The 9,132-nt window shown below is 39.9% G+C and overlaps 1 non-coding gene across 1 annotated transcript; it reads left to right on the top strand.

Annotated features, from left to right (window-relative positions):
* The first annotated feature begins 8,715 nt into the window (after positions 1-8,715).
* On the top strand, positions 8,716-8,817 carry LOC127742847 (small nucleolar RNA R71). The gene has a single exon (XR_008004224.1). It is a non-coding gene; the product is annotated as a small nucleolar RNA R71 (small nucleolar RNA).
* The last annotated feature ends 315 nt before the right edge of the window (positions 8,818-9,132 follow it).

Here is a 9,132-nt window from a genome sequence, read left to right on the forward strand (position 1 = left end):
GAGGTGACGGCGGCACTGCTGCGTGCGACAACAAACGGCTACGTTGCCGCTGAACTTCCCTGTCGCCATTCTCCTCGTCGGAAGTCATCACCAGAGTTGCAGCTGCTCCGTTCCTTGGTTCTTCCCTAAAGAGTTATTTTGCTTCGAAAACTCTTTTAATTGCTGTCCCATTATATTTTGTAGAGGTTTCTATGGCTTACCGAGTTTTGACTATTCAAGGTAGGGGAGTTTTCTTAAACTCATTTTACTTTCAAGAATTGTTACAAGTCGATATTCATATGAAAAATATATTTTTATGATTACGTGAGTCTTACGGATTGAACTGAACTATTTCGGATGGATGTGAATATTTATCTGTTTGATTTATTGAATTATTGAGAACGTTGGTTACTCTGATTTGTTGATATAGTTTGTTGAGTTGGTCGTTGTTGGACTGGTTTCTTGAAATTGGTTTTTAGATTATGATAGAATGATTTGAGACAATGGAATTGGTTTCGTTTGATTTATCAGAAATGATTTTGAGAATTAGAAATGATTTGAGATATTGGAATTGGTCTGATTTTGGAAATTATTTGAAAAGAATTTGAGAAATGGTTTGGTTGGGACTCGAGAAGGGTGACAAAGTCCGAGTTTTAGGGGAAGTGCTGCCAAAATTTTTATGAGATTTTTGGAAGTTTTATTTTTGTTAATTTGATTGAAGAATTATTTTATTTGATTTTGATTTAACTAAAGAAAAGAGTTATGATATAAGAATTTTAATGAATTTAAAGGAAAATGAGTTTGGTTTGATTGATTTTAATCAAAAGAGATTTCTCATGTGTACATCTAAAGACTTTAGAGCAATTAAAATAATGGATTTGAAGATAAATGCTTTTGGGGTTTTCAATCAGGATTTTGAACCTTGTTGAAAAAGTTTCAAAGCTTGAAGTGATTTTAAAGTTGGTTTATGATTTAACTCATTCAATTTTGAGAGGACGGTTGGTGATGCATTTGCATCTTTAGTGTTTTTCCTTCATGATTTTATTTGATTTATTAATAATTCTTGTTGAATAGGATACTGTTTCATAGTTAAAATGAGCATTACTTTGATTTAGTTGAATCCACTGATGCACGAAAACTTGTCTTTCAACAAATTTCCCTTCGGCAAGTATACCAAATTGTCGTCAAGTAAAAACTCACAATAGAGTGAGGTCGAATCCCACAGGGATTGATTGGTCAAGCAATTTTAGTTGGAAGGTTATGCTAGTTGAGCTAAACAGAAGGTGGTTAATATTGCAGAAAAATTAAATGTTGAAAAAGTAAATGGCAGAAAATAAAGTGCAGAATCTTAAATGGAGATTGGGGGAGATGAATATGGAAATAAATGGGAGAAAGTAAAGAGAATGGGTAAGATTAGAGATGGGGAATTCATTGGGCTTAGGAGATGTTGTATTCTCCAGATCAAATTCATTTTTATCTCTTCCTCAATCAAAGCATCTATTGATCTCCTTGGCAATCTTAAGTGATTGGATTCCAATTCCTTGGCAACCCAATCTCTCTAAGCTTGAATAATTGTCCAATTCCTTGATTTAATTGCTCATGGGAAGAGATAAAGTATGGTCACTGATTATACCACATGTATTTCCAAATCAAAGTGTTGGGAGGATTACATGTCACTATATCCGCCCAGACCCCAATTCGGTCCAACATGATAAAGCATTTCTAGCATGATCTCCTCATCCCTTTTCCAAGGCTCAGAGGAGATCCAATTATGGAGAGTTTCTTTTCCAAGACAACTAACCAATTGTATTTAAATTGAAAGGTTTCTAGTAAATCAAGAGAAGAGAAGGAAGAAGAAGAATGAAAACTATAATTGATCCATCAAATTACAACAGAGCTCCCTAACCCAATGAAAGGGGTTTAGTTGTTCATAGCTCTGGAAATGGAAAATGGAAGAAAAGAATACATGCTTAGCTAGAAAATGCAGAAAAGTAAATATACAGAAGGTAGTTCTCCAAAGTGCCAAGCTTCTCTATAGTTCAAAACTACTCCTATTTATACTACTCTTCTTGATCTTCTAGTGAGTTCTTCACGTCTTGGATGTGGGCCTTAGATCTTGAGTGGAAGCAGTTACAATCTTTAGTGGGCTTAGCTTACAGAAAAGTGTGAGTTAGGCATAGGCGTTAGTGATGTTAACGTTAAGTGAAAATGTGGGTTCGAGAACATTAGTGGCAATCACCTTTTTCACTAACGTCTAACCCCAAAATAGTCCACATTAACTTCAACGTTAGTGGCACTAACGTGACCACTAACGTTGCCTCATGATCCTTCGCAAGCGTTATTGGGAATCACCTTTTCCAATAACGTTGCATTGTGCCCCTTGTCCTCACATTAGAGTTCACGTTAACTAGGTTAACGTGGCTCTTAACGTGGGCATGCCTAAGCTTCGAGAGCGTTAGTGACACTTACCTTTGTCACTAACGCTCCAAGCACCCCTCTTTCCCATGTTAGAGTTCACGTTAACTAGGTTAATGTGGCTACTAACGTGGTAGTGAATGCCATCTCCAACGTTAGTGACAAAGGTGAGTGTCAATAATGTAGGCTCATGATGCTTAGTTCCACGTTAACTTTCACGTTAGTGGTCTTAACGTGACCACTAACGTGGGCAATATTGGCTTAATCCAACGTTAGTGACAAAGGTGAGTGTCAATAATGTTGGCATTCTCATCCCTTCCACCTTAGAGTTCACGTTAACTAAGTTAACGTGAATCTTAACGTGGCCTATTGCCAATTTTGGAGCGTTAGTGGTGTTCACTTTTACCACTAGAGCTGGAGCTCCTTTTTCCTCTACGTTAACTACCACGTTAATATAGTTAACGTGGCAATTAACGTGGGCTTATGATGGCTTCGCAGGCGTTATTGGCGACCACCTTTCTCATTAACGTTGCAATCTCATTCCCATTCCACGTTAGTGGTCACATTAATTAGATTAACGTGGCTACTAACATGGTTCTTCCTAGCTTTCTTTGTCCTAAAATCAAGCAAATAAAGTGCATCAAAGCTCTAGCCTAAGTCATGAGATTATGCATCATCAATTTGCAATTCAATCCTTGCATAATCCTCATGAAATCATGCAAAATTCACAATAGTTGCTTGAATCAAGGTGTAAATGAAATTTCATCCAAAACTTGCCTTATTTGCTAAGAAAATGCATGAAACTACGCTAAAACAGTAAAGAAAAGGTCAGTGAAACTGGTCTAGATGCCTTGGCATCACAACACCAAACTTAAAGCTTGCTTGTCCCTAAGCAAGTACTGAAACATAGGAAGAATGAATGAGAGAATAATATGAACAAACGATTATAATAGAAGTCAATTCCCTGGTTTATGGGGTTTCATGCATAGCAACTTAGGTTCATTCCTTCACTGGCTTCACCAAGCCTTTATGATGTCCTTGAATACTTGCTTGATTGCATCTTTTGAGACTTCTTAATTATTGACCCTCCTTTCCCTTCCAGGATTTATTGCATTCCTTTTTAGGCTAAGTGCTCTGTAAGAGGGCGACTCTTTATGATAATCTTTCAGCCAACACTCCCGAACCAGTTGGTTCAAGGTGCTAGGTGTTAAGGCACCCCTAAGGACTTACTCCCTCAAGTCTCTTTCCCCCAAACGTACACACCACAGGCACATGGTTTGTTATTATTATTTTCTTTTTTTTCTTTCATGAGACCTTGGTGGCCAGCACCTCTTTGGGTTGCTAAGTGTTCTGTAGTAAAGGTTATTCTTGATGGTGGACTTTCAGCTGATGATCCCAGATTAGTTAATCCAAGTTACCAAGTGATAAGGCACCCCTAAGAGCTTATTCATCCAAACATATCCCTTGCACATGAACACCACAGACACATGCCTCAATCTTCTAACCCTTGGTGCCTAGCATTATTTCTTATTGTTTTTCTTTCCTTTTCACTTTTATTGCTCTTTCTCTTTTCTTATTGGGATTTCATTATTTGGTTAGTCTCATAAGATGTGTTTCAAGCATAGGATTTAAGATAGATAGTTGCCTTCCTACCTTGTTGGTGAACCAACTTAGCTAATTAATCACCTTACCACAAACATTCAGAATTTACTTCACAAGATACTCCACTCTTGTTCTTTTCATAACATCTTCTTTTTGATTGGCTTAAAGGATAAGCACACAAGAAGGTGAAACTAAAGACATTAGACTAGTGAGCATGGACCTAAGCACCAAAATTTTAAAGACATAATTGAAAATTCCTAAACTACTATGGAAGCATGTTCTATTTCATACATGATTTTCCTTATTTAAAGTTTGTAAAAGATAGACTAAGAAGGAACTCCACCACCTTTTACTCATGGGGATGCCTATGTTCTTCTACTTCCTTGTCTTCTTCGTGTCTACTTGTGCTTCCTTTCATCCGATTTATTCTGGCTATTTTCCAATCTTCCAGTGCCTTCCTTACTGATTCATGACTCTTTTTGGCCCTTTCTTGTTCCACTCGTACTAATTCATCCTTTACGTCCTCATATCTTGTGATCCCAGGGTGTAATACAGGTAGTTGTCCGACTAAGTACCCGAGCCTGGCTTGCGTGTTCACATGGTATCCTGTCTCACTCATATAAACCCCTTCCGAAAATGCTCTGTGTTCATAGAAAAGATCTGCCTGTTCTCTTTGTTTCTAATGCATCTCATGAATGTGTGCACCCTGATGTGCTTGGATGTTGATTAGCTTTTGGATGGCTTCTTGTTGTTGATCTTGCTTTTGGTTCAAGTTATGAAATGATTCACTCCACTGTCTCTCTTGTTCCGATTGCTGCTCCATCAATTGTTTTTGCCACTCTCCTTGTTGATTCATCCATCTAGAGAGCGATTCTTCTTGGCGGTCCATTATTTGCATTTGAAGCTCCTTCTGTGCCCCTTGATTTCCATGTATTGCCTTGACAAGGTATCAATAGCTTCTTGTAATTGGTGCATGTCTAAGGTGGTTGGGGCTTGCTCCTGTGGATGTTATCCTTCCTCAGCTCGATGGGCTGGCCTCTTTCTTAGTCTTCGTTAAGGTAGGGGAGGTGTAGCAGCATGCATCCGACGAAAAGTAATTGGAAGGCCGACTTTTATCTACTCAGGGTTTCCATCTTTGAACACCACCCCAGCTTTGTTGCAAAGACGGATGATAGTGCTGGGTTAGCCTAACCTTCCTCCAGAATCACTCTTCTCAGCAAGCTTCCGAATGCCTTGGGCTATGAGTTCATGAACTTTGATTTCTCCCCCCTTCATTATGCATTGCACCATTGTTGCCCCCTTAAGGTTTACCTCTGAGTTGTTTTCGGCTGGGAGGATGGATCTCCTTACAATTTCGAACCACCCCTTAGCCTCAGGAAAGAGGTCTCCTCTTTTTATAAATCTGGGTTTCCCATGGGGGTCTCTGTCCCAATCTGCTCCCTGCACACATATGTCTTTCAAAATTTGGTCGTGGTTGGGGTTGTTATCTATTCTCGAGTGATAGCTCTCTTCTGCAAAGGGTATGGTTCGCAGCTTTAACACTCTCATGATGCTTATGGGACTAAAGTCCACCATTACCCCTCTCACGAAACTTGTATAGGATTCATCTGCCTTATCATATCTAACCGCATTTGTGTAAAATTCTCTTACCAGATTTGCATTCACCCTTGTAATCGGATCGGTGAGGAGCTCCCATCGATGTTTTTCACCTTCTCTGTGATTTCAGGGCACTCAGTTTTTATGACTTGAAAGCCTAACTCATATATGACTTCTTTCTCAGCCATCCACCCAAACTGCAATGCATGGTAAAAACTTCTAAATTTCTTTTCATCAAAAGGAGGTTGCTTCATAGGTTTCTTCCCCTTTTGTTTCTTGGAGCTTGATGATGCCATGCAGGAGATTTGGTGTGTAGAGATATTGAGTGTGTGTGTTCGAGAGAAGGAAGGAAGATGAATGAGAACAACAAGTGTGTACAGAGAGGTTGTAGAATGGAGATCATTTATATAGAAAGATGATGGGTGTTTGAAGGGTGTGGATTGATGGTGTTGCTTAGTGATGGACGGTTGGGGCTTGGCATTGGATGAGCACAAGGATCACCTCTTTTATGAGGGTCTTGGTTCGGTCTCCAAGGCTATCCAGCTCCCAATGTTGCATGGCAACACTTCCCAAGATAATCCCCTTGAAGACAAGTGTGTAGTCTCCTTAGTATAGTGGCCGAATTTCCCTTGCTTGATTGTCCTATCAAGTACCACCATTACCCTTTTTGATTTCCTATACAAGACAAAAGGGAATGCAAAAGTCAATTGAATTTTTGGTGGGAAAAATTGAAGTATGAAATAGCTACTGTTGAATCCTTTTCTTTTGTTTTATTTATTTTTTTAAATACTAAATGCTTTTCATGAATGCAAATCAACCAACCAATTAATTTCCCATGCATGCAATATTGGTAACACCAAACTTGTTTGTGATCATATGGTGCAACAAGATTCGAAAAGAATCTCATATCATAAAGTGTGTTCAAGTCCTTTTGGTGTGCCTTGACCAAATTTATCATGTACTATATGCTGCATGTAGGGATTCTTATATTGTTTGTCGAAGTTGATTTAGAATCCATGAACTTTGCTTTATTACTACTATTAGAGATTAAAGAGAGAGGGTATAGAACATGGGTTGCCTCCCATAAAGCGCTTCTTTAGCGTCATTAGCTTGACGTTTGGCCTTTGTCAGGGTGGTTGGTAGTGCTTCAAGTCTTCCCCCCTTGCAGTGAATCTATTTCCGTTTGCTTTGTTAAGAAGCTCCACATGTTCTAAGGACAAGATTTTATTAATGGTATACACTGGAGGCAGTTGAGATGGAATGGTGGGGAGATGAGGTGGTATAGATGGGAAGTAGGCAGAGACCACTTCATCTCCTGGAGAGAAATCTTCTGTAGGGATCTTCTTATTTTTTCATCCCCTTAGGGCCTTTTTCCTTGTGTCCCTTGATGTCACTTTGCTACTTGTGATTTTCTCCTTAAGGAAGGTTTTGTTGCTTGTCTCATATGGCTCTGGTGGGTCTGGTTCTTTTTGGATTACACTTGGCTGTTGCTCCTTCTGATCACATTGGTTGTTAACCATAGGAGTTCTTAGGTGTGGTGCATGTGCTCCCTTGTTTGGCTCTTCCATCAGCTCTTTGTTATCATGATCTGCTTCTTGTGAGGGTTTGAAAACATTGAAGGTGAGTTGTTCATCGTGTATTCTTAATACTAGCTCTCCTCGCTCCACATCTATAAGCGCCCTGGCTGTGGCTAAGAATGGCCTTCCCAGAATGATGGGGTGAATGGGATTCTCTTCCATTTTCAGGATAACAAAGTCTGTGGGGAGGAAGTAATTCCCAACCTTCACTAACACATTCTCAACCACTCCTATTGCCTATTTTTGAGTTTTGTCAGCCAGTTTGATGATTACATCTATGGGTGTCAGCTCATTGATTTGAAGCTTTTTCATGAGGGACAGAGGCATTAAGTTGATACTTGCTCCCAGGTCACAGAGCTCTTTATCAAACGTTGTCTCTCCTATAGCACAGGGAATGTGGAAACTCCCTAGATCCTTCTTCTTTGTGGGTGGCTCTGTTTGAATGAGAGCACTGCACTCCCTGTTCATCTTTATTGTTTGTCCACCCTTTAATGAACTTTTTTGGCCATCTTGCTACACCACCCTTGAGCCTTTGGGGAAAGGGTGCATATGGGTTCAGGATCTCCTTTTTCTTTAGCTCCTCCCTATGTGTGGGTTGGGGTGCATGGTTTCTGTCTTCATGATTTTCCTTTGAACTGTCTTGGAGGTGTTCTGTTTGTGTGTCCACCTCCTCCACACTCATCTCATCACTTGTGGTGATCATCTTACATTCTTCCCACCTTAATTTCTTTGTTTCTCCTCTTAGGTTCTTCTCTGTGTCACTTGAAAAACCATCAGTGGGTTTGGAAAATTGTTGAGATAGATACCCTACTTGGGACTCCAGCCTCTTGATGGTTTCCCCTTGGTTTTTGATATTGGCTCGCACTTCATCCTTAAACACCTTGTTATCTTGGACTTCTCTACATATGTCTTCAAGTAGAGTCTCAATTTTGGAAAGTCTATCCTCTGTTAATGATGGTGGGTTGAGGTTAGGTGGTTGAGAAGGGTTGTTAGGTGGGTGTTGATAGGATCTCTGTGAGGTATGTTGGTGAGTTGCATTGTTGTTGGGATTGTGGTTGTGGCGTCTCTGGTCTTGGCCTTGGTCTTGCTTATTTCCCCACCCAAAGTTAGGGTGATTTCTCCATCCAGCATTGTAAGTTTTGGAGTATGGATAATGGATTTGTCTGGGTGAGTTCCTAACATAATTGGCTTGTTCCCAGTCACCTTATTCTCCTATATTCACTCCTTCTTGAGCTGGTGATGAAGTGATGACTGCTGTAACTTGGTTTTCTTCTACCTTCTTGGTGAGATCTGCTAACTGCTTAGTGATCATCTTATTTTGAGCCAGCAATGCATCCATGTGATTCAGCTCCATTACTCCTTGAGTGTTGCTTCTTTCAGAAGCATAGAAGTAGTCATTCTCAACTACCGTTTCAATGACATCTATGGCTTCTTCAATGGTTTTCTTTTTGTTTAGAGAGCCCCCTGATGAATGGTCTATAGCCTTCTTTGACTCATAAGAAAGACCTTCATAGAAAATGTGAAGTTGAACCCATTCATTGAACATGTCCGGTGGGCATCTTCTTGTTAAGTCCTTAAACCTCTCCCATGCCTCATAGAGAGTCTCACCATCTTGTTGCCTGAAAATTTGTACCTCAGCTCTCAGCCTGTTAATTCTCTGAGGAGGGTAGAATCTTGCCAAAAATTTGTTCACCACATCTTCCTAATTTGTTAAGCTCTCCTTTAGAAAGGATTCCAGCCACTTAGATGCTTTATCCCTGAGTGAAAAAGGGAACAAGAGCAGCCTATAGATATTTGGATGGACTCCATTAGACTTCACTATGTCACATATTCTCAGGAAGGTGGTTAGATGTTGATTCAGGTCTTCTTGGGCACTTCCTCCAAATGAGCAGTTGTTCTGAACAAGGGTGATGAGTTGGGGTTTTAATTCAAAGTTGTTGGCATGTATGGTGGGCTTTTGGAT

Source organism: Arachis duranensis, chromosome 1 (assembly GCF_000817695.3).
Source record: "Arachis duranensis cultivar V14167 chromosome 1, aradu.V14167.gnm2.J7QH, whole genome shotgun sequence".
Classification (NCBI taxonomy): domain Eukaryota; kingdom Viridiplantae; phylum Streptophyta; class Magnoliopsida; order Fabales; family Fabaceae; genus Arachis; species Arachis duranensis.